The 25,543-nt window shown below is 47.4% G+C and overlaps 1 protein-coding gene across 6 annotated transcripts in view; it reads right to left on the reverse strand.

Annotated features, from left to right (window-relative positions):
- Positions 1-25,543, reverse strand: part of REPS1 (RALBP1 associated Eps domain containing 1) — a 2,155,944-nt gene that overhangs the window by 1,865,084 nt on the left and 265,317 nt on the right. The gene's annotated exons all lie outside the window — the stretch shown is intronic.

A 25,543-nucleotide genomic window follows, 5' to 3' on the forward strand; every position in this document is an offset into this window, starting at 1 on the left:
GGTATGCTTTAGCATTTCAGGATACTTGGCTCCTGTAGTTCGGTGTGAACCTCCGGCGATGGACCGAGAATGTATGCAGAGCCCCTTCTCTATCAAAGATTTGTTTAGCGCTCAAATCTAGGATAACCAATCGAAGATCTGCTCTCTTGCATTCACGCCAGGTGTGGGCCAATCATGGCCCACGGTGGTTCCAGTCATTCAGGCATACCAGACATACTGGCACCAGTAGTGTGGACTGGGACAAGACAGCCCCAAGCCTCTTCCTGGGCACTAGCACACGTGACATGCAGGAGCCTGCGAAAGTTGTGGTTTTTGTGTCAGGCTGCATGCACAAATAAGGAAAAGGGACAAAATGGCCAAAGGACTGAACAAAAGACTTTGTGGAACGGCCATTCTTGCCACTGGACCCAAATGCAGTAAATGCAATATGGCTTGTTAAAAAGAAGTAAAAATACTTTAAAAGTAAACTGCAGCCACCAGTTCGTCCTCTGCACACTTATACCATCACTAGAAAATCCTTAGAAGGGTATCTAGGGCCACAAAACAAAAGGGCCCCTTATACACGGTACTGTAAGGTACTTGGCACATAGATAAAAAGTTACCAAGAAATGCAACATAGTCAAAGACGAAGGGAAACAGTTTCCCAGTACTGACAGTCTGAAGGACGTGTCAGTTTCACCATAAGCGCAGCTGAATGCTTTGCTCCACTTGACAAAGTCAGGCTAGGATAAAAAATAAAAGCAAAACGTTTGGGGGTCCATAAAATGGAAGGTAAGGTGCAGTAAAGAGAAATCTTTCCTTACAATGGGGTTCTCCTAGAGTGCCGTGTGCCCATCTTCCCTCGTCATCCATGGCATCTTCCACCACCGCCTGCTCCATCTGCAGCCAATGCTTCATAACACCTCCCCCTCCCCTGTTCTGCCAGTACCCGCAACTGCGCTGCTTGGAAGTACATCACCATATTTGGGTACCCCACTCCCCATGCTGCTTGGGTTTATAAAGAACACCCCTCCAAATACGTGGATTTTTCCTGTTCCACATAAATGTAATGATCTGGTCCTGCACCCCCTTCAGCATCACTCCGGGTAAAATAATGGCCAGCGCCTGGAACAAATATAAAAGTCTAGGAAGGACGTTCATGTTAACGATCGTTATACCACCTAACCACGACACGTAGAGTCCCTTTCATCTACGCAGATCCTTCCAGATCTGATCCAGCAAGGGGTAATAGTTTGTCTTATAAAGCAAATTAACGGTCATGGTCACATTCACTCCCAGGTCAAAGCGATCTCCCAGCCCAATGGAATTACTTTTTAGGTGCTCCTCCTCCCTCGTCCCACTGATAAGTTTAGTATTTCAGATTTAGAAAAATTTACATTGAACCCCAAGACCTTGGAGAACCTATTGATTTCCCCCATATTCTCTGGCAGTGAATGTTGGACTGGGTTGGTCACCATAAGCAGGTCGTCATCAGCAAACAGCCCCATTTTGTGCTGAGAGTTCGCCTATTGCACCCCCTGAATCGCCACATTGCTTCTAATCTTTTGCTCAAAGGGCTCCATCACCATAGTGAATAGAAGGGGGGGGGGCATGGGGCACCTCTGATCAGTCCCCCTAGTGATGGGGAAGGGCCTAGTGAGCCTACCATGTACCTTCACCCTAGGCATTTAATGCTGGTAATTTGCCTGAACCATCCTGGAAAAGCATGGGTCAACTCCCATCATTTGCAGCACCTTGACCATGCACCTCCAATTGACTTGATCAAACGCCTTCTCGGCATCAAGTGCCAGGAGAAGGGTGCGGACCATGGGTCCTACCCTAGCAGTTTTATCCACGATGTGGAATATACTCCTTATATTGTTGAACGTGTTCCTCCCCTGGATGAAACCGGACTGGTCTTGCACAAGCAGACCCCCTCAAGCCTCGCTGCCAGGACTCACGTATACAACTTGGCATCGAAGTGAAGTGCTATTGGCCTATAGGATGAGCATAACTGCGCATCCTTCCCAGGCTTTGGAATCAAAGTTATGTGACAGATATCGGCCCCTTTTCCCATAACTCATTGAATAAGTCTGCCAAAGCAGCACCCAATTGTTTGCTAAAAGTTATATAAAATATTGCTGCAAGGCCATCTGCCCCCAGGCTTTTGTGCGTCTTCAGCCCGCCTATGCCCTTCCAGACCTCCTTCCTAGTTATCAGTGCCTCCAAGAATTGCCTCTGCTCCTCCGACATCCTCAGCCCCCTCCAGGTATGCATCCTGCTCCTGTTCATCACACGGCTCCTTGCTATATAGCTCCGCAAAGAAGTCCTCCATCAGTCGCCTTTTGCCCCCTTCCGTTGTTACCACACGCTCCATCTGGTCCCGCAGGGCCATTTTAAAATGTCTTTGGTCCCTTACTCTCAAGTACTTTGCTAGAATAGTACCTACTGTATTCCTGTGTTCATAGAAAGGCTGCTTGCATCATAATATGTTACTCTCCACAGACATATTGACCAGCTATCTCAATTGACCTTTCATAGCAGCACCAATTGACTCCTTATGTGCTGTTTCCACCCTTGCTAGTTCTTCCTCCAGCTCTCCTCGCCTCCCACAGATGCTTCACAATATCAATCATATCATTTTTATGGTAATCCTTAAACCCTCCACCTCTCCCTTCCCGTCACTTCCGGGTCTCTGAATGCTTCCATATATTTGTCTATCTCTACGCTATCAAATTTCTGGTACCCTTTATCAGTCAAGAGGTAATCCTTTAACTTCCAGGCTCTAATACGCATCTTGACAGACCCCTCCTCCCATTCCAGTGACACCGGAGCGTGATCCTTAGGTATAATGGACCCTATTGTCGCCCTATGACTCGCTGCTAATATCCCTTGCGTTATCGGTATGTAATTATCTTCGAATATGTTCTATGCACAGCAGAGTAGAAGGAGTAGTCCCCTTTCCTGCGAGTGGTCTATCCTCCACACATCCATCAAGCCCATCCTGTCCTGCAAGTGCTTTGACATTGCCCCTGCTGCATCCAGAACAGGACTGAGAGACTTGTCCTTGGCCTCAAGCCCTGGGATAGTATCTCTCCAGCTCTGAAATCCCTTCATTGGCTCCCAGTGGATGCAAGGATTAAATTTAAAACCCAGATCTCTGTCTTCGGCTGGGGCCTCCGTTTGGAACAGCCTACCGGCCACCTTGAAACTTGAGGAGAACATCTCTGGTTCGGGAAGCAGCTCAAGACATTCCTCTTCGCTTCCGCCTTTGCCCCTCTTCTCCCCTGCTGACCTGTTTTTCTCTCTTGGCACTGTGCATCTGGACACCCTCTGTCCTTCGGGCCCACGAACCTGCTCACCCTGCCTCTCTCCTGCACTGCCTCCGGGCCTCCCATTGCACTGGGTTCTGTGTCTGTACCCATACAGTGCCCCACACTTCCTCTGCACTTATCCAATATATCCTATCTGACTAATCTTGCACTGGCCACATGCTGGCTGCACTACTACTTTTTCATTGCCTGTATTTATTCATTTATTTAACTTATTCTTTTCTCTCCTCTGTTCTGCACTTTCCACCTCTCCCCTTCCACGCACTGTTCCCCCTTTCCCTTCTCCATGCACTTGCGCGTTCTTAATGTCACTGGGCCTAGTAAGATCGTTGTTTTTATTTTTTGTTCTCCCTCTCTTTGCTTGGTCGCGCTCTGAAACACCAGTGTACAAGCGTGATATAAATAAAATATATCATATCATGCCCCATACCCTTCCAGACCTGTCCCACCCGCATCGAAAGCAAGGTTGAAATCTCCCACTCTACCTTCAACTCATTTAACCATGTGCACAGAAACTGTTCCTGTCCCTGGTTAGGCGCATATACTGACACCACCGTGTACGTCTGCCCCTTCAGTTTTCCTTTCACCATCACCCCGTCCAGGGTGACACCTCTATGAAGTAAAATCGCTACTCCTGGCTGTTTATTCTTGGCATGTGCATGAAACTTAATGGTATATTCTTGCTGCTGGGATATTTTAATCTTGGTTTCAGCGATAGCAATGATACACATGCCTTATCAGTAGCCTCACTTTTGAAGGACTATGGGCTGACGCAAAGAGTTACTACCCCCACACACACCAAGGGTAGGACCTTAGATTGGGTTGCTGACCTGAATTGCAACATCACCATCACTAATATAACACCTCAATCATGGACGGACCACCACTTAATTACCTTCTCTGCCTCGCTTGACCACATCCGCCCTAAAAAGACAGTCATGGCACCACCTCTCCCTACTAGGAGTAAAAAAGACATCACTGTGGAAAAGTTACTACCACAACTCCTCCCTACTCTTAACAATCTCACCAACAATACAGACCCTACCCTACTAGTGGAAGCCTTCGATAGCGCCATGAGAAAGGCATTAGACACCATCGCACATGTTAAAATCTGCAAAGGTAGACAGACATCTCACCTTAATAGTTGGTTCACCCCACCCCTGAAATAACTAAGGATTCAAAAAAGAAAGTTACAAATTAATTTGGCGCCACTCACCTTCTGAGCAGAACAAAGTCAAGCTAACTAAACACTCTAAACTGTACAAAAAAAAATAATTAGCATGAAAAAGAACACTTTCAACGACAGAATATCTAAGGCCAAATCGGACACAAAGGAATCTTTCCATCTTGCGCGAAATGGAATCACCAATACCTCAGGTTAATACCCCCCAAGGATGAGCCTTGGTGTACTAATATACAAAATGCACTCAGACAAAATCACCTCCCACCAAAGCAAAATTGCCAAAAAGAAAGCCCCTCTGCTCCTACCGGCTGAGTCCTCACCCCAGCAGCAATCGCCCCTAAACCTGCATAATAGCACCCCCTCACCTTTCAGCTTCAAAGAAATATCCATTACCGAAACAGAAGAAAAAAAATTATGCTTTCACTTAAACCTTCCAACTGCAAAGGAGATAACTGCCCAGCCCAAATTATAAAGGATGCAGCTAGAGACTTCGCCCCGTTTATCTTGAAGCTCATCAACGCCTCCTTTAAAATTAACCTTGTACCTAACAATCTTAAACAATCCTGGGTGTTACCATTGCTCAAAAAACAAACATTAGACCCATCTATACCAACTAATTACAGACCTATCACTACAGTCCCCTTCCTAATCAAAATCATTGACAGAGTAGCCTACATACAAATACTGGACTACCTAGAAGCTAACAACTTACTAGGCTCACGCCAGTCTGGCTTCCGCCGCCTTCATGGCACTGAAACAGCCTTGATTGACCTCAAGACCCAAATTGATAAATTGAAGGACAATGGGAAATCAGCTATGCTGCTACTCCTTGATCTATCGGCAGCCTTCGACCTGATGGATCATACAGTCTTATGTAACCATCTCAGGTCAGCTGCCCATTTCTCAAGTGATGCCATAACCAGGGTGCAATCCTTCCTTGCAAACCGTACAATGAGCGTCTTCTCCCCTCTAGCAGCTGCTGACCCCATACAAGTCTCCTGTGGAGTTCCTCAGGGATCATGTGTATCCCCTACCATGTATAACATCTTTACTAAGCCCTTGTTTGACAAGTTGGACAGATTGGGTGTCAACTACACTAACTAGGCAGATGACACTCAGATGCTCATCCCCTTTCGGGCAACTTCTTGGAAGTCTCAGCCTTGGTAAACAAGATATACCTCCTCATTCAGATATGGATGGCATCCCATGGCCTCTGTTTGAATGACGATAAAACGGAGTTCCGATTATTAGGCTCTGAGACGGCTAGAACTGATCAACCCTACTCGGGATTCAGACGGAAAGTCCTCACCTGGCTACGGACTAATGATGCCTAAACACTAGATCTTAATGGACTCCCTGCCCTACCCACTCCCGACTACTTTCTCTAGGACTGCCATGCCTGACTATATCAAACTGCATTTGTTCTTTTGCATCACTTGCCTATATCTTGGTATATCTACTGGGTCCATTGTTCACCGCTAATTTGTGGCAATATTATTGTTCCTGGTTTACAACCTTGTTTATCATTCTATGTATGCCTTCTATGTATGTACCTACCTTCCACCACTGTAACTAAGCTTCCTAAGTATCCTTGTATTGCTTGCGCCCAGCTACCTGAGGGTTTTGGTTTTGCGCTATATCAAATAAACAAACATTCCTTACTGTAGAATCTTTTCACATCCTCCCTCTTGAGCCGATATTTCCTGCAAGCACACAACATGGACCCCTTCTCTAAGCAACATCCCTCAATATATCAAACCTCTTGTTCAGACTATTCAGCCCCCTAACGTTCCACGATTCCAATTTAGGCTTCGCCATGTTTGAGCTGTAGATACCTGCTCTACCACAGACGCTCCGCTTGACCTTCCCATCCCCACCCATACCAGTGCACTCCCCCAGAAGCTGATCCGACTGTTAGACCTGACCGCCCTTGTTGAAATTAATGTGAAGTATCCCTGCATGACCTCCATCAGTGATCTGACATCGGCTTGCCCCCCGCCCCCGTCCCCAACCAAATCACTCCTTTCCTCCCCCTCTGTAGCCCCCATATAACCTTTATAACTACATGTAAAACTGAGGTCCAGTGCTACGTTGCAGGGAATAACAATGGTGCTCCCCCCGGTCAGGGTTCTCTCTTTGGCCAACGAGCTGCAGCTGTCTAAAACCGCCTCCTGCAGGTGGCTACATCAGCATGACTTTCTTGGCCTTCGTGGTCCACCCCTCCTGACCCGGCATAGCACGCCTTTGTGTTCCTGCACTGGGAGCCGCCTCCTCCTCCTCCCACGCCCCATCCCTAGCACCTTCATATCCTCCTCCACATGGTCTATGATCTTAACCTCGTTTCCCACCATAACCTGCAACCTCATCGGGGAAAAGCCATCGAGATTTGGAGTTCTTCATTATAAGCTCCTCTATGACCACTCTGAACACTCCTCACTTAGCCAATGTCACTTGCGCCAGCTCGTGAAATAGCTGGACCTCACTATCTTTTATGCGCACCTTGCTTGTCCTGAAAGTTGGGCAGCTTCACCAAGATGCCCCGCGGTCGTGCTTCCAGGCCACTCCTCCTTTTGCCCACCCGATGGTACCCTATGTCCAGCTTCTGCGTCTTACCATTGTCCACAAAGAGCTCCATGAAGCAATCTTCCAGGTCTGTCCCCTCCATTTTGTCCTTCATGTCTTTGATCCCAATGTTCCCCCTCTATTTTCCAAATCTTCGCACTTCCCCTCCAGCATTAATATTCCCTCCTCCGCTGCTTCTGCCTGTTGCGATAGGTCCGGGATCTTCTCCACCACTGTCGTAAATTGGCCCACCATGTCCATCACCCTCTCCCCCAAGTGCTCCAGATCCTTCCTGTTCGCCGTTCTTGCTCAAGACATGTCCTATGAAATGTGCCGCTGCCACCATGATATTTTCCGTTATACTACTTTTAAACCTGGCCAGTGCAGGGTCTAAATCCTCCTTCATGAGTGGCATTTCTCCAGTTTGCCCCTTGTCCTGAGACAGAAAACAAATTGTTAACTGTTTGGTGGTGCCGGCTTGCTGTCTCGCTTGACGGTCTCTGGTCTTTTCCGTCTGTCCCCTCTTTTTCGGTCCCATTTAAATGCTGCCCGCTATCCAGCTGGCATCTGGCAGCCCTCGAGGAATTGGCAGGACTCCTGACTCTCACTTCTATTGATCCCATCTCCTCAACTGGTTCTCTCAATCTCTGTTTTTCAAAGTGGCTCTGCAGACACTGGGCACCTGTGTAAAAATTCTTCTACATGCGAGTCAATCAGTTTGGATTTGCTTCACCACTTGGCGATGGCCATCAACGAGCGGTCGTGTCCCAAAAGCCCACACAGCCCTCGCGCTGGCTCCCGAGGTCTTGCCACCAGCCTGGTCCTCTCCCAGGCCTTGCATTATCCAGACACCTGCAGATCAGCCACTTGGCTGCCACAGCTCCTGCAGCAGTCTCTCTAAATCACCCGCCACCAGCAACATGGCTCTGGCCACACCCTTCTTCAGTGTTATGGGGACCCGTGCTATTCTTTCAAACACCTCTCCCCTGCTCTCCCTCAGGGGTCCTAGCACTGCTCCTGCTATTAGTTGGAGGGCAGCACCAAGTGTCCCCACTAACCCTAAGCCGCACTTCTCTGCGTCAGGTACAGTGACTCCACCACTCCTTCTGCACTGTGCAGTCACTTGGCCTCCATGGCCTACCTTTCACATTTGATGCCACTGCGCACCCAGCTTTGGCAGCCAGCAGCACCCGGCCTCCTCTCCTAGGTGAACTCCACTGGCGTGGACTGTTCAGCTGTTCATAATTCAAAAGCAGTGTCACTGCACTGTGGATCCCTTTCTCCCTAGTGACACTGCACTGCTCCTGTGCTCCACTCTCTGGGACCTCCGCAGCCTCACTCCCACCCTCCCCCATGGACCCCGGGCGGCTTCTTCTGCTCTTCGCTGCCTCTGCTCCCAGCACTCCCCTGCAAAGCTGATGCCCACCTCGCCCTCAATCTGCACTCTGCTCCTCACCACCTGGGGTCCAGGGTCCTTCAGCAATTGCTGGCCGCTGTGGCCGCCAGTATGGAACAGTAAATCAACAGTAATCAGGATGATACTTTTTTTAAACCAACTGTAGTCTGTTTAGCAAGACGAGCACATGTTAAATTTATTTTTAAGTCAGTCTACAATTTCATTCCTAAAAAGCTGCGAGAGGCTGTGGTCAAGATGGCAACTGATTATAAAACACAGCACTGTCGCTCTGTCACTATGGATCCTGAAAAGATAACCTGCCAGCACTTTCAGACTTTGTCTCGATTTGATAAATGTTTGCTGTGCAGCGGAGGGTGCATGCTGTCTGCCAGTCCCGATTATGGGAGTTTGTGCCTGATTCTCTGCGCTTCCCTTTGGATCACGCTCCAGTGCGGTCTGGGCCTAGTTGCAGGGCTGCGGGAAGGCTATGGACTCTCCTGCACCCCTCGGACCTGTGATTTCCCATGAGGAGGTGGCGCGGACACAAAGGTAATGTTAGCAGACTGCCCAGTTTGCATATACCTGTTGCTAGGAATTTTCATCCACAATAGTAATTTTCTGTTAAACTCGTCCAGGATTTTGATTGAAATGGGACTGGTGTACTAGCATGGGGCCCATCTTGGAATGTTTTTCAGATTGATTCTATGTAGCTCTATTCATGCTTGTTCAACTAATGCATGGGGAACATCTGAGAAGTATGCATCTTTTTTGAAAATCTCGACTTCCCCAACGCACATCAAATGTCAAGACGGAATAGCCGCATACACTCTGCATTAAGCACACCACGTATATCATCCAAAAAAGCTTTGCTGCCAAAAACTCACTGCCAGCTTCAACCATGAACACAGATACTAATATAGCGCCTGCAACCTCAAACTCCACTTCTAGCAGCACTGATAATCCCTCCAACAGCGATCTCAGAAATCTTATAATAGAAGTAAACAAAAATGTCCAGTTAAATAGATGTGCTATTTCTTAGCACCATAACACATTCGTCAAGACATGGAGAATCTGAGGGAATGAACAAATGAAAAAGAGCAGTCTGTTTCTACAGTGGAAGATAAAGTAGCTACCTCCACGCTAGAGATATCAGTGAAAAAAAAGTCACAGACCTTGAAGATGGCTCTCGGAGCAACAACGTGTGCCTCCTGGGGTTAGCTGAAGAACATCAAAATGCTTGTAAGCCCCTGGTTCCTGTTGTATCCGTTTTTTGATTAGTGCCGTAGCTGGCTGCCCTATGCGAGGTCAGTTTCAGCTGTATCGTAGCCCTCCCTCACTAGTTATTAAGTAAAGAGTGGTTGCTGTTCCCGTTCAAAGGCTTCCACCTTCCCAATTGCTGCATACACACATTTGGTTAATGAGTTCTTGTTTGGGGGATGGTGTGCCCACTTGCCCTATTTTTACCTGGCACACCGTTGATGCTCGTAGAGTTGAGGATTAGAAGCATAGGTGGGAAAGGGAGTTGGTTTCTCACTAATTTACCCTGTCATTTCCTCCAGTTGCACACAATTGTTTTAAAACTGTACATTTATGAGGAATCTCTCATATTAATGCATATTGGATCAGCTGTGGCTGGTAACACTATTGATGACATGGAACCTCAAAGGAATCAATGACGTAACCAAGAGACAGAGGGCACAAGACTACAATCGCAATGCTGCAGGAAATGCATTTAATAGGCACTGAGCATATTAAACTACAAACGAAAATGAGAGGTCCAATATAATTTTCAAAATTTTTCGCTAGTAATTGGGGAGTGGGAACCTGGAACTTAATTTGTACTGGAAGCACAATACTCTGAGGATTCAAACAGATTTAATCGGACTGAGGGGCAAACTGGATGGTGCAAATGTTTACTTGTTGAACACTGATGCACTCCACATTACCAATTCAGTATCCTTCAGCAATATGTCAGAACATTTTGGATCAACTTGGATCCTCCTCCTAAGCAGACACTGCTTACACTCACATATTGCAGAAGTTAATCACTTAAAAAAAAGAAAACAACAACTAGGACTGGCTCTATGGAATCATGTTGCCTACACTTTGGGAATCATTCAATGTGGCAATACAAGGATTCTTAATGTGTACATCACGGTGAATTAGGCACAACTTACACAAGGAAATTGCACAATTAGACACGCAAATCAAGATTCTGGAGAGACTCCATAACTAGAATCGTACAGTTTAAAAACAGCTAAACGAAAATAAAACTGCATTGAACCTTAGGCGTGACAGATTAAGCAAATTTAGCCATGAATTATCCTAATCAATATGAAATTAAAGCTTTCAATGTTATTCCATTCCATTTGCAAAAACAATATCCAAAATGTCCAGAGATACTTTGCTAAGCTTCAAACCGAATTTATAGCCAACCAGAGAAGTCTTGGGTGCAAGAGAAAATCAGCCATGGGCTCAGAGGACCTGTAGATACTGTGGTCCGACAGTAGAAAAGCTAAATCATTTGATAATTGATTGCCATGTTTTACATGCACTTAGTTTGGAATTGTTTGCTAAGTTTGTCTCAGCTGAATACTTTTTGTGTACTGATTTGTTTTGGTTAAGGATTTTAAATAGACAGGACTGTAATATGGATTTAGCAATTATGACATTTTTACAGAAAGTTTCAAATTAAACTATATTTTATAGGTGATTTGTTTTTTAACGTCTACTCAGTGTAAATGTGTATACTGTCTTGCATACAATAAATAAATAACAAATTTAAGTTCAGTGAACACTCCTGATTTATACATGAAATCAGGGATAAATTTGGTAAGGCACTAGCTTTGTTGACCACAAAGGCAGGAGTTAAAAAGCCAATAAAGTGAATAGAAACCATGGACGAATCTAATACATATGATCCATTCAAGATCACAACCCATTTAGAGAAATGTACTCTTACCTTATATGCAGCAAGGACAGATATGGGACAAGTTGAACTTGATAGCATTACACCCCTAACATTGACTCACAAGGAACGTGAACCACTTGAAGAGCCACTTACAATCCAGGACATACAGTGGGCTAGATGGGCTTCTCGTGGAACTTTACTCACCTTATATTGAGATCTTAACCCCCACACCTATTAAATATGTATGAGTTGCTTGTAAATAGAATCTTATCACCATCACCAGCCGCGTTTATTTAGGCCGGCAAAAATGGGCAAAGACTCTGGGCACAATTGGGTGGAGAGGGTGAGGCACACAGCTGGCAGCCTATTATTAATATCCTTACCGGGAGAGGAGGGTGCCGTCGAATTTAACGTTGTTGAGCACTAAATGGACAGAGGCTGGGACAAAAGCTTGTCCTGCCCATAGACATCTACCTCCCATGATGCAGCTTAATACTCTGCTGAAAGGAGTTTTAAGACAGCTCCGACCCAATTTAGCAGCTCATTGTTTTCTGGCATGTTAAAACCAGTTGAAACAAAATACTACATCTACCAGAATGGATGGATCTGTTGTGCGAAAGCACAGGACATGGAGTCACCCTACCAAATTAAGCTCTTTACTGGGAGGCAAAAAACAGGATGACGATGTGGCGGGAAAGAGCAACATGTATAGACATTGTTGCTTGTTGCTGCCTTCCTCGGTTTTTGCAAAGGGGCTAAGAGTTGGAAAAATTGAGGGGTTGGTGGCTGAGGGGACTGCACTTTGCGGGTGTCTGTGTGTTATTTACTGTAATGTATGCGCAAAGGTAGAAAACAATGATTGTAACGGTTTTGACACGTATCTAGTGAACAGGTTTCATTTTTTTTGCTATTGTAGGTATTGAGATAACACATCCATGTACATTCAAATGTGCCCAGCGTTACAATTGCAGGTTTAAGTTACCTTAATTCCATAGGTTTTGCTAGGATATGACAGCATAAAATCTATTACAGTTACTGTCATCATACAATTAGGACTTGCATCATTGCCAAGTAATCACACAAATTACCAGCTTTTGCCATCGGACAACAGCAACAAGCACAATTTACTTGGCATTTCAGTATGTTGGCATTGTACTTGCATCATATAATTAGGTAATTTGTATAGATCTTCATGTAGACGGACCACTTCTAAACTCTGTATTAATGTGCGTTATTACCCACTGATGGTACTCGACCCATCGCCCTCAGAATGAAGAAGGGTGTAGTTGGTGCCACCAGGGTATCATACTTCACTCATGGTATTGTCCCATTCCCAAAACCAGCACATTGCACAAACTATCCATCCGGATCTGGCATGCAACTATTTTCCAGAATGTATTATATGCCCAAGAACTCACCATTAGGTAGCTGCTGCCATCGCATGCCTAAGTACTCATGCCATTTTCTAGATATTACCCTCCTATAATCAGGTACTCTCACCATATACCAGGTTTTTCCAAATGCTCATGCACTCACCATTTGGCAAGTATTTTTATTATACTTTGTGTACACAGATCATATGACCACTTCATCTCTGCTGTGCTCTTCCACTAAAGAGAACGGCCTTCTTTTTCACCACAGCCCAACTCTTTCCGTTTATTTCATGCAGGAGCATATGGAACAGCCTCTGAACGCTATGTTCACCAACTGAATGGAGCTATTGGGTCTTGCTATACTTTCAATTGAGAGCACAACTGTTGGAAAAATAAGTTATAGCAGCATTAGACGCTTTTGCGAAAGCATAATCTAGGAGACAGCCCTTCATTTAGACAATGAACAAAAACATACAATAGAAAATGAATTCTGGAGTTTCACCCTGGGCACTGTGATGAATCCAGAGATGTCATCACTCCTTCTCCGGGAAACTCTCTTCCCATGTTGCCAGGGAAGGGTGGTCGCTACTTGATCCCAACCCTGGGGGTGGTTGCCCGAGGGGGTACCATATGGGGAGTTAGGAACCTTATGGGGGGTTGGGGGGGCTCTTTGGAAGGAGCTTGGTGTCCACCTTTCCACTCAGGGTATAACATACCTAAGTACAGAAACTGTGATGGCCTATTGTGATGTTGAACCAGTTCATGCCCCTCATACTGAAAGCAGAACTCCCATTGACAACTTGTGCTTAAACTGTTAGACGAGGAGGCGCAGGGGAGTATTGCAGAACGCTAAAGTCCTGGAATCGGAAGCACGCTCTAGTGGTTTGGAAACATTGAATTGGTGCTGGGACATTTAAAATCCCAGCACCGCAAGACTGATGGAGTCCTACTTTTCCAGACGTGGGTTGGGAGACAAAAAGCAGAGCAGCTGCAGCAGGAAGCAGAAGCACTTTTATTGGCACCCTCTTGAGAGATCAAGAGGGATAGAGCTCACCACAAGCAGACCGACAGCAAGGAAGGCTTGTGAATAAGGGTCTCGGCACGCCGAACACCAGAGGAGCCGGCAACCAAAGAAAAGACTGCCCCACTGGAGATGGGGAGAAGCGCAGAGGACGCTGAAGCAGCAAAGCAATACCGGTGAGCCCTGGGAACGGGCATGGGGTGCTTTGCGGCATGTACCGCAGGACAAGAGAAAGCAGAGAGACTTACCGGGCGAACCTGAACAGGGGAGCCGAGACACTGGGTGCCTTCGAGAGATAGACAAAGCAAAGGGGGTGGGGAGGTTACAGACCCAAAGTAGGACAAACTAAATTGTTATACAAGAAGAAGATCTGACAGGAGAGTAGACCAAGCATCCCGTTGCAAGCCTGTAGAACCGCACCAAAAGAAAGAATACTAAGAATAAGACCTAGCAGGAGAGTAGACCAGGCAGCCTGCTGCGAATCTGGAGACCTGCCCCCGAAAGAGAAAATTGAAAGTAAGCCCTGGCAGGAGAGTAGACCAGGCAAAAGGACTGAGTTAGGGAACTGTATCCAATCATAGACATTCAAGACAGCCCCTTGAAAGAGTGAAAACCTAGGGAAAGGGAACCATATCCCCTTGACTGGAAAAGTGATTGAACTACGAGGAGATAAGTGAATCAAGGGATAAGGAAGAACCCTTGAGTGTGTGCAAGTCTAGGGGAAGGAAGCCATACCCCCTTGATTGAACCATTTTCTTTTGCCAAGGAAAAAGAAACGTGGCTGAGAGCGGAGGAAAAGCTGAAAACTCAAAGGCAGGGAAAACCTTCCCCTGTTGTTCTGAGAGTTGTAAAACCTTGTGGAACTTTAATTTATTGATTTGTGCACCCTTTTTAGTAACTTTACGTTGAAACATTGAAGAACACTACAGATAGCCAGTTGAAAGACTTGTCCCTTTGCACATTTTCTTAATTTTAGCTTGTAAGGGTCAGGATAGGATTTTGGACACAGGACGGAGAACTCTATTTTTTTGGACATTCTGACACTAAACATCCTTTAGTTTTGTTGATGCAGGGAAAACCCTCAGTGTTAGGGCAGGATAAGCCTTTCTCCAACCCTTCTTTTGCTTTAATAAAAGTTTAGAACAAACTGCTGAACAACCCTGTGTGTCCGAGTCTTACTCCTGATTCATTACACATGGTGTCACAGGTGGGATCCCGCTCAGTTGATACAAACTGGAGAATCCATAAAAATAGAGGTATTTAAGATTCCTATAACTTCCATTCTTGATAAAAGAAATTAAGGCAGCCAATGGAGATGAATAAACAATAGAGGTATAGACGGCGGAGCGAGTTAGGCATGTTAAAACAACTCTTCCCTTACACCAACAAGAATTAAGGGACGCCTTCTACTGGATGATACTTGTTTAGTGGATTATAACATCTGCCCTAATGCTAAGTTGAATATAGTCAAACAAACCCTTGAACAGCCTTTTCCCAAAGGAGTAAAACCTAGCCTTCACAAACCTGTGTCAAAAGTTACTAAAATTCTGTTGTAGTGCTACTCAAAAGGGGAGAATATTGAGATCACTGAACCCTCCCAAAAAGGCAAGCTAGAGGAGCTAAAGGAATTGGAGCAGGAAATCTTTTTGCTTCCTGGAATTTCAAAGGCGCGAAATTTCATTTCGCGCCTTGAAACACTTGTGTATAGGCGCGTTACAAATGCCATATCATATCAAAGGCCCCAGTCGTAGGTGATACCATCAACCCAGAGATAAGAATGTCCACCCTAGATGCCTTGTTAGAATGCCTCGTAACTCATAAAATCCAGGCAGATACCAGATTTCAGGCCGGCCTAGAAAGAGTCCTTGGTGCACATCAAAGACCAATTCTCCCTCGTGGAGTATTACAGCGAGGATGTAAAAACCTGTTATTTGACTCCCCTCCTACAAGGCGAGTTGCAGACCTTGTATCAGATCCTGAACTCCCTGGGCATTGATAATTAGAGGAAATTACAGAATACTCTATCACTATGGGTTGGCAAGAAGACATTGCACAAGCTCTTAGAAACCTCAGCATTGGAACAAGTTACCAATTCCCTACCGCCCTTTTTACAAAAGGCTATGCTCCAGATAATCAAACCTGATATCGCCAATGAGACTACCCGAAATTTCTCAGATGCAAGCAAGCAGATGAGAATAATGCATAAAGGGGAAGAGACTTGAAAAGACCAGATATTTTTTCTCCTCCCAGTTCTTCTCAAGCAGGGGAAAGGACGACCATTAAAGAGAGAATTCCAGAAGCCCTCTATAAAATAAAAGGAGTCTGAAAAAGTAGGAGGAAAGAAAAATTGCCTGTGCCTAAAGAGCAGAGAGAAAATAAGACTGAAGGTGAAGCCTTATAGCCACCCTAGTTTGTTTCTCCTGTGGGCAGAAGGGGCATATGTCACGTCACTGTCCCGCCAACATGAGAGATGAACCTATGGAAATTGGATACATGATGGGGGAAGAATGTGATTAAGCGATTCAATAAACATCTGGTCCAACTTACGCATCTCCCTAATGGTGAAAATAGCAATCGCTAAAATGATTATGCTCTCTACACTTTTTTTTTCAAATTATGCCAAAGCTCGTACCCAACTCATAATTTAAAGATTTTCGATTCTCTGCTACTTCGGAGCAAAGCTTTGACAGCTACTTTAAACAATCCAATTGAGGCTAGAGGGTTAGATGTCCCAAACTTTAAATATGACTATTATTCAGCCCAGCTGCAATATTGTGTGTCCTGGTGGGATGATCCACCACTGGATCTACCCAGGAAAATGATGAATCAACATTCTATGGTCAGATAATAGTAAAATTAAAGCACTTCCGTCCCAGCTTTGCGCGGTTTAGCAAATTTGGGGCAAATTCTGCACCTAGCAGAAATGCAACAGCTATGATTGCACACAATATACCTTTATGGGGTAAAAAAAAGCTTTGGCTGGGTGGAAGTTGGGGTGTGAAGCGCTGGAGATTTGTACGTGAATGGGGTGGTTAGGCCCTTTTGAGAGTGCAACAATTTGAATTCTTCGTAAAATGTGGCCAGACATTGATAATTCCACCAAAGGATGGAAACAACTATGAAAGCACTGATGGGTTTTAGGCAAAAGATTTCCCCATTATATAAAGTTTAGTCTTAGGATCCTGGAACACGCATGATTTTGAACATTTGTTTAGGAAAGGGGAAATCTTACCTTGAAATGTCTGACATTTTGTGTATGCAGGAAACATGGCTGTGGTATAGTCCGACAGTAGATGGTTATAGTGCGTACCTGAATCCAGCCATCAAGGGCCCTAGGGGCAGACCTTCTGCGGGTCTGACAGTGGTCAGGAATGGGTTGGGTATCGAAGTTGTGGAAGTCAGGAATCCAAATTCTTATGTGCAAATGCATAAAATGAGGTGGGACTTTAAAATCCCAGGGCGTAACACAGGTGTACTCTTTAGCCTGTATTGGAACCCGGTCGCTGTAAGGTCTGATGAATGTATAGTTTGTATCACTGACTTGATTGATGCTAGTTATATTAATATGATTGATCCCAAGATAATTCTTTGTGGGGATTTGAATATAACGTCTTACTGATAAAAGAAAAGTTAATATGCTAAGGGAAGCGACTCCTTCGAAACCATCAGAGGAAAGGGCCTTGATTTGGTTAAAAGAAATGAACCTGGAGACCGCTAAGGGACGCAGGTGAAACGGCCACCTGATCATTCGTCTCCCTTGCCTGAGGCACCAGAATGGCAAAGCAATAAAGTCAATGTCCCTTTTCCAATGATTTGGCAGCAGCAGAGGTTGTCGGAAGAGCCTTGGAGCCACTGATGAAGGATTTAGCAGTGGAGGCGCCCAGCTTCGGGAGTCTTTAACCCCAACATGCCAGAGCTAGGCAGACGGTGTGCTGGCAAGGAGACCAGGACGATGTGGGCTTGGCACAGGCGCACCGCTCGCCTTGTTGGGAGGATGCAGCCCGACCCAGACATGCTGCGGAAGAGGCTGCAGTGAGTCGGCACCGACTACACATGGGGGTGCCATAAAGTGGGTGACAACGTTCAAAAATTGCTTGTCGCGGCAAGAGAATGAAGGTGACGGGAGCCGCGAGGAGGGTGGCATGCGCCCACAAACAGCATAAGAGAAAGCAGCGTTAATGGCGGCCGCAAGCAAGCCAAGCCACACTAGACCACCAGGGACCACTCCTGCGTGACAGTGCAGCTCACACCACTGGAAGAGCCCTGGGTTTTGATCCAGCAAGCTGAGGTTGGCAGGCACGCACAACTGCAGAGGCCTGCGCAGCAGGCCCATAACCTTGAGCTACAAGATAGGGTGCAAACACCCAGAAAACGCCCTAGAATGGACATAATTAGCAATTGAAAGAGGTATACAGTAGGCATCAAAACACAGCAAAATGTGCCCTTAAAGTGTGAACACTGCCACAAAGTTCTGATGCCGGAGGCAAATGAGATGCAGGCCATGGAGTCAGAGGCGAGCTTCACAATGGAATGAGCCCACTCATGGAATCAAGACCATTCATCTTGGCTTCTGCTTCCACAAAGCCCCAGTGGTTATACAGACCATGCATGCACCGTCACAGAGGTAGCAGACACACTGCTCACCACATATTAGGCCTCTGAGCATTCCAGGCGCCAGGTACCAATCCGGAAGATCAGAGGGCCCAGGACATGCACATTTCCCAAACAGGCCACCACGGGAGAGATTAGCAGCGAGCGATAATAGCCGGGGGGATACAACTGGATTGAGCTACCTGAGCAGACAGACGCATGTGAGACAGCCCTTGAAAGAGCGAGGGGGAGAGGACAGTGGATAGCCCTACAATTCTTCTGCCATGCTGACACCTAAATGGAGACCCCCAGCCCCAGGTGAGTGCACCAAGCATACCGGGTGAAGACCCTGAAGCTTTGACTAAAGCAGATATACGCCTCCTGCGTGAAGAAATTCAGTCTATGAAAAGCAGCATTTCAGCAACAAAAACAGTCAACCAGTCGAGGATAGACAGATAAACTGGAGTCTTTGGAGAACAATTCCACATTGCTGACCAAGATGAAAATGGGGGGCCGTTTCCTAGACCTTGAGAAGAGGGAAGCAGACCTTGCAGCAAAGGTTGACGACCAAGAACAGAGAGAGGTGCTCCAACATTTGAATCATGGGCTTAAAATAGGCGCCGGGAGAGATTGCACCGTCGTTGGAACGGCAGCTTAAAACTCTCATAAGCTCCCTCTTCGGGAAGAGAACACCGGAGAGAGACACGGCAAACGAACAAAGAGGGTAAAGACACAGAGAGAAATCGCTTAAAAAAAAGGTAACACACGCAGGAAGAGTGGAAGCGAGTGTGGGAATTGAGCAAGGACCCACTGAAGCACAAACGAAACCAGACTGAATAGGGCCCAACTACAGGCCAAGAGCAGTGGGTACTAACATGCCAGACAAGCCTAAAAGCGGCAGAGGGAGACAAACAGTCATGGAGACATTCACCCGGAAGAACGACGACCAGCAGCCAGGGGCTGAGGAGAAAGACACGCCGGAGTCATACGCCACGCAAGGAGAGATCAGGCAAGTGGAAAGCAGCATACTGGAAGCCATAGAGGCGTTAAAGACGTCGATAGAAGGCAAGTTAGACGCAGTGATGGTAGATGTGGGACTTCTTAGACAAGATACGAGAAACCTGGCGGAAAGGATGACAACAGTGGAACAACAAGCACAGAGTAACTCAGTGGAAGTGTCCGCCTCGCGAACACAAATGTCGGAAGCACTGGAAAGAATTAATATACTAGAACGCAGAGCTGAAGACGCAGAAGGCAGGGCCCGGCGCAACAACGTACGAATAGTGGGGCTGCCAGAGGGGGAGGAAGGAAGGGACCCCACGAACTACATAGAGAACCTCCTGATCCAAGAAGTGGGAGCAGAGACCCTATCCCAAGGCTTCGTGGTAGAAAGGGCACACCGGGCGCTGACTAGAAGACCGCGCCCAGGAGCACCACCAAGACCAATGATCGCAAAAATTATGAACTTTAAGGATAGGGAAAAAATCCTGACTTTCTCGAGAGAAGGAGGGAACATCACAAGGAACGGGGCCAGGATAACGATATATCCAGACTATACGGTACTTGTGCAAAAGCAGAGAGCCCAGTTCTGGCAGACCAAAGAGCGCCTTCGAGCGGCAGGGGTGAAATTCATGCTGCTGTATCCAGCCAAACTAAAAATACTGCATGACGGAAAAACACAGATATTCGAGACAACGACCGACGCCCAGGAGTGGATGGACCAGCGCGGGATTCCACAGTCGGCAGAGAGGAACGAGCGAAACAGAAACAACCCCCAGCAAAATAGAGACTAGAACCGGGCACGACAAGTATACCCAACGCTACTGGAGCAAGAACAAGACGGTAAAGATGCCCTACCGGGAAGTAACGAAAAGGAGCAACCGACAGCCACCAAGTTGAAAAGCCAACAGTAAAGAGACTTACAAAGGGAGCACAAGACTCGGGGAGGGGGAACCGCCAAGACCCACAGAGAAGCCCCAGTAAAAACAATGTTTATAGTGTCAGTTTCAAGACACTACGCCGCGACAGGCAAGGCCGAGGAGGAAAAAGCGGCACCTGGAAAGCGGTGGAGCCCGAGCAGAGGAGGGGAGGCTGGGCGTTTGTTGACGTTATTTGGGTTAACAGTTAAAACAGTTGGGAAGTTAAGGCAAAGCCCGCAAAGAGAGGAGGAGAGTGGAAGAGGAAATAACAGTTGTCACACAAAGAATCGGCAAGGAAAACAAATTCAGGGGACAGTACCCACAAACAAAAAGCTGGTGGGAAGCACGAGGCAAGACCGCCCACAACAAAGAGCGGCCAACAGAGAGAGAACCGACCCGAGAGAGGAAACGAACGGACGATTCAAAACTCAACAGCCAGAAGAAGGGACACAGATCCCCGGCAGGAACACACCGAGAGGATAAGACACCGAGCGAGCCCATGGGAAAGAACAGGCCGCAAGCGCTAGTCCCCACAAGGACCGAGATGTCTTAAGAATTGTCACGTGGAATGTCAGGGGGATGAACGCATACGTCAAGAGGCTAAGGATTTATACCTGGTTAAACAAAACAAGGACCCACATTGCACTGTTGCAAGAGACGCACCTGACGGCGGAAAAACAGGCCAAAATAAAGAAAAAATGGGGAGGCCAGATGTATAGTGCAACATACTCCAACTACGCCAGAGGAGTCATAACCTGGGTCGCCCCGGGCGTCCCATTCCAGCTCATCAACCAAGAGAAAGACATGGAAGGGAGAATCCTGGTAGTCCATGGAATGTTAGAAAATCGGGAGATATGCCTCGTGAACACCTATGCCCCTAACCACGACGCTACGGCCTTCTTCAGAACGCTCCCGCCCCGGCTGGCCCCGTACAGGAATGCAACGATGATCTGGGCAGGCGACCATAATTGCACACTGGACCCCCGGCTGGACAGGTCGGATAATAAGCACAAGAGAGCGGCGCCGCCAGCGAGAGCACTACAACAGATACTAGACCAGCTCGGACTCGAGGACGTCTGGAGGAAGGTACATGGGGAAGAGAGAGGATATACGCATTATAGTGCCCCACACAAGACATTCACACGGATAGACTACCTGTTTACGGGCAAGGAGACACTGGGGGAATTCACTGAGGCATACATACATGCGCGAACCCTATCTGACCACGCCCCCCAGACGATCACATGGGCGCACACACACAGGAGAGCCCCTATACCAACATGGAGGTTGAGGGCAGAGGCATTATTGGACGCGGGCTTCCAGGAACACATCCAAAGTGTAATAGAAGACTATTTTGAACATAATGAGGGTAGTGTGGAAAGCACAGGAACGGTCTGGGAGGCCTTCAAGGTGGTAGTCAGAGGGGAGGCGATGGGAAAAATGGGAGGTCTCAGACGAGAAACCCTAGCACAACTAGACGAGTTAGAAAGGAAAATCGAGAAGGCTGAGAGACAAGCGGGGGAGAAGGGGGCGGAACAAGAGAACCTCACCACCCTGCGACAACAGTGCGTGGAGACCTGGGAAAGATTGGGACGACTAGACTACGGGAAATATATACAGAAATTACATGCTGAGGGGGACAAGCCTAGCAGACTCCTGGCCTGGCTAACCAAGCAGGAGACTAAGCGGGAGCCAATTAATGAAATTCAGAACAGCAAAGGAGAGGTGATAAGGTCCCAAGAGGGAATAAACGAGGTGTTCTCGCAGTTTTACGAGGACTTATACTCCAGGGTCCAGGAGGCAGAAGAGGGGGATCTGAAGGAAGCCCTCGCGGAAATTAGACTCCCACAATTGACGGAGGAACAGGCCCAAATATTAGACGCCCCTCTCACTGTAGAGGAACTAACGGAGGTAATCGCCCAGCTCCCGACGGGGAAATCTCCGGGGCCAGATGGGCTCCCGGGGGAATTTTACAAACAATATAAAAATGACATAGCCCCGAGACTGCTAGAAACACTAGAAGAAGCATACGAGAAAGGAAGACTCCCGAGTAGTATGTCAGAATCTATAATAATCCCGATCCTTAAACCGGACAAGCCCCCCCTCGAATGCGGTTCCTATAGACCGATTTCCCTGATAAACCAGGACTCCAAGATCCTGACGGCGGCACTAGCCAACCGCCTGAAAAGAGTGCTACCCACCCTGATCCACACGGACCAGACAGGGTACGTGCCAGAACGGAACACGTCCTGGAACCTGCGCAGACTCCACTATGTTATAGAAAGGACAAACCAGGAGGGAGGGGAGTGTGCTGTAGCCTCACTGGATGCAATCAAAGCATTCGATTCGGTGGGATGGGACTGGCTCCTGGGAACGCTCACCCACTATGGGATTGGACAAGGGTTTACAAGATGGATAGAACTACTATACAAAGACCCGAGAGCGAGAGTCAAGACGGGTAGACAAGTTTCTAGGGAATGGGGCATAGAGCGAGGCACAAAGCAGGGATGCCCCCTGTCCCCAATGTTATATATCCTGGCCCTGGAGCCGTTCGCAGTATTCCTAAGAACAGATTACAAAGACACGGGCATAGAGATAGACGGGGAAACACACCAGATATCCATATACGCAGACGATATACTCCTTTACATACAGAACCCACGCACCCACCTGCAGGACTTACTAGAGGCGCTGCGCGCGTTTGGTAGGTTATCCGGAATAGTGGTCAACAGAGAAAAATCCGTGCTGTTTCCCCTGGCAGGCCTACGCGCAGTGCCGTCAGATCAATTACCCCCTCTGGGCATCACGTGGGCCCCGAACACCTTCAAATACCTAGGAGTGGAGATCTATCACGACACCAGGGAAACACACGCAGGTAACACACAAATAGCTTTAGACAAAATTGAAAGGGCTATGAAATTCTGGCAGACGCTACCGTTGGGCATGATAGGCCGGGCGGCACTACTAAAAATGACAGTCCTACCCCGACTCTTATATTACTTCACGAACATCCCATACAACATACCAAGGCCCTTCTTTAAGCGCCTACACACTATGGCGAGAACCTTCCTATGGGGAGGGGGACGAAACAGGGTGGCACTAAGCACACTACAGAGAAGCTATGAGTGGGGGGGCATCAAACTCCCAGATTTTGAATATTACTATTTGGCAGCACAACTCCAATTCGTGGTGCGATGGCTGGGCGAGGAGACCTCAATAGATGCAATAATTATTGGGCCAGCACTCCGGAAGTATCACCTGAGAGAATTATTATGGGTCAATGCCGCCCAAGCCAAAGACCTACCCAAAATAGCCCAACTAGGCCGAACACTATGGAAAAGAGCCTGGAAGACACAGGGCATACGAGACCCCTGCTCAAGACATATCCCACTGGCGGGGCTGGTGGACACCCGAGTGGCCAGCCTGACCACGTACAGGGCACAATGGGAAGACAAAGGTGTGGCCCAAATTGGGGACCTGTGGCGTGACGGACAATGGGTTGAATTCCAGACCCTGATGGACGAACAGGATGTACACAGGGGCCAATTCATCCTGCACAATAGCCTAGTTCAGACAATAAAGAAGAGGTGGAGCACTATGCCAGAAGGGGAACTAGAGGCATGGTACGATATATCCGAAGGAGGTCATACGGTGTCCAGACTCTATGAGCAAATACTGGGACACACCAACAAAAAAACACTAACAGCACGGATGAAGTGGGAAGAGGAACTGCAACAACCCTTCGAAGACGAAGAGTGGAACAAAGTCCTCATGTACACAAAAAAGGTGTCCAGAAACGCCAGGTTCAGACAACTGCAGATATACATAGTACATAGAGCATATCTAACCCCCAAGAGAATGTCAAAGATGGGAGAAGGACAACCCCGGAGCTGCCCGCGGTGCGGAGACGAACAGGCCGACATGGTGCACATGTTCTGGTCGTGCCCGCAAATGGCAGACTTCTGGAACACGGTGAGAGAAAAGGCGTTGACAGCAGACATACAGATGCCAGCAAGAACGCCAGCAACATACCTATTGGGCCTGTTCCCAAGGGGACACCGGCAGATGACACACGTGGCAAAAATGAAGGATTTAATGACAATACTAGCGAAACGCCGCATAGCGATGGCATGGAACAAGAGCGAAGGCCCCTCGAAGGAAGGATGGTGGGCCGACCTACAAAAATGGGCAATAGCAGAGACGGCAGTCTGGGCGAGAGCTACACAAGGGGGAGAGAGCGACAGTGGAGCCAGACTACAAGCATGGAACTCCCTGGTGCAAGACCTGTTTGGCAGCGGAGGCGAGGACGATACGACTGACATTACCGATCCAGGTGACTCAGGAAACGATGAAATTGAACCGCCCACGTTGGGAGGCACTACATAATCCAGAAGAAGGGAACTAACGGGAGGAGAGAGACGAGGTCGTGACCAGCGCGGACTCTGAACAGTGCAACTCTAACTGGGAAAGACCAGCAAACACATGCAAAGACAAGACCAAGGGAAATTCCCAGGGAAAGGAGGGAGGCCACCAGGAGACTGGCCCCTCCACTACGAACTTGACAACGGCCGGCGCCGGCCCCGAGGCGGCAACGGACCACGAACATACTGCGGCAGCCTTTGGGGAGAGGGAGGGGGGGGAGGAAGGGGGAAAGGAAAATGGGAAGGGGACTTTTGTTTCTGTTTTGTTTGTTCTCTCCCATTCCTTTTATGTTGTAAAACCAATAAAAAGAAGTTAAAAAAAAAAAAAAAAAAAGCTCCCTCTTCGACAAGCCACCACTTCCTGAGAAAGAATTTCACAGGGGGGCGTGGCTAACTAGCCATGGTGTAGGACGTGCCTTGCTGAGCAGCTCCTGAGGATCTGACATTGATCCGAAATATGATGCTGAAAAATGACCTGCGTACCTCAAGAATGAAAGCAAAGGCGTCGGAAAAGGTGCCCCGTAGTAACTGAAAGAAGCAAGTGAATCGAGTGAAGTATTACGAAGAAAAGGAACTTTTACGAATGTGGCTGCATATATACGAAGACACAAGATGGTGGACAACAAAGGGGCCGCAGCCGCGACTGCAGAGGTAATTGAGCCGTGTCGTGGAGATTAATGAAGAGGACCGGCATTCAACACTCGTGCGGCGCTTTGTCTTTGTATCCGCTCGCTCCTAACATTATGAGCAACATTGGCTCATAGAATGCAGCGCCCTGTTAGATCGAGGCCAATTACGGGACTCGGAGCAGTCGAGCGAACTGTGCAGCAGATACAGTAGCCACGTTCAGTGGACG

This window comes from Ambystoma mexicanum, chromosome 4q (genome assembly GCF_040938575.1).
Source record: "Ambystoma mexicanum isolate Mex_15411 chromosome 4q, UKY_AmexF1_1, whole genome shotgun sequence".
NCBI lineage: Eukaryota > Metazoa > Chordata > Amphibia > Caudata > Ambystomatidae > Ambystoma > Ambystoma mexicanum.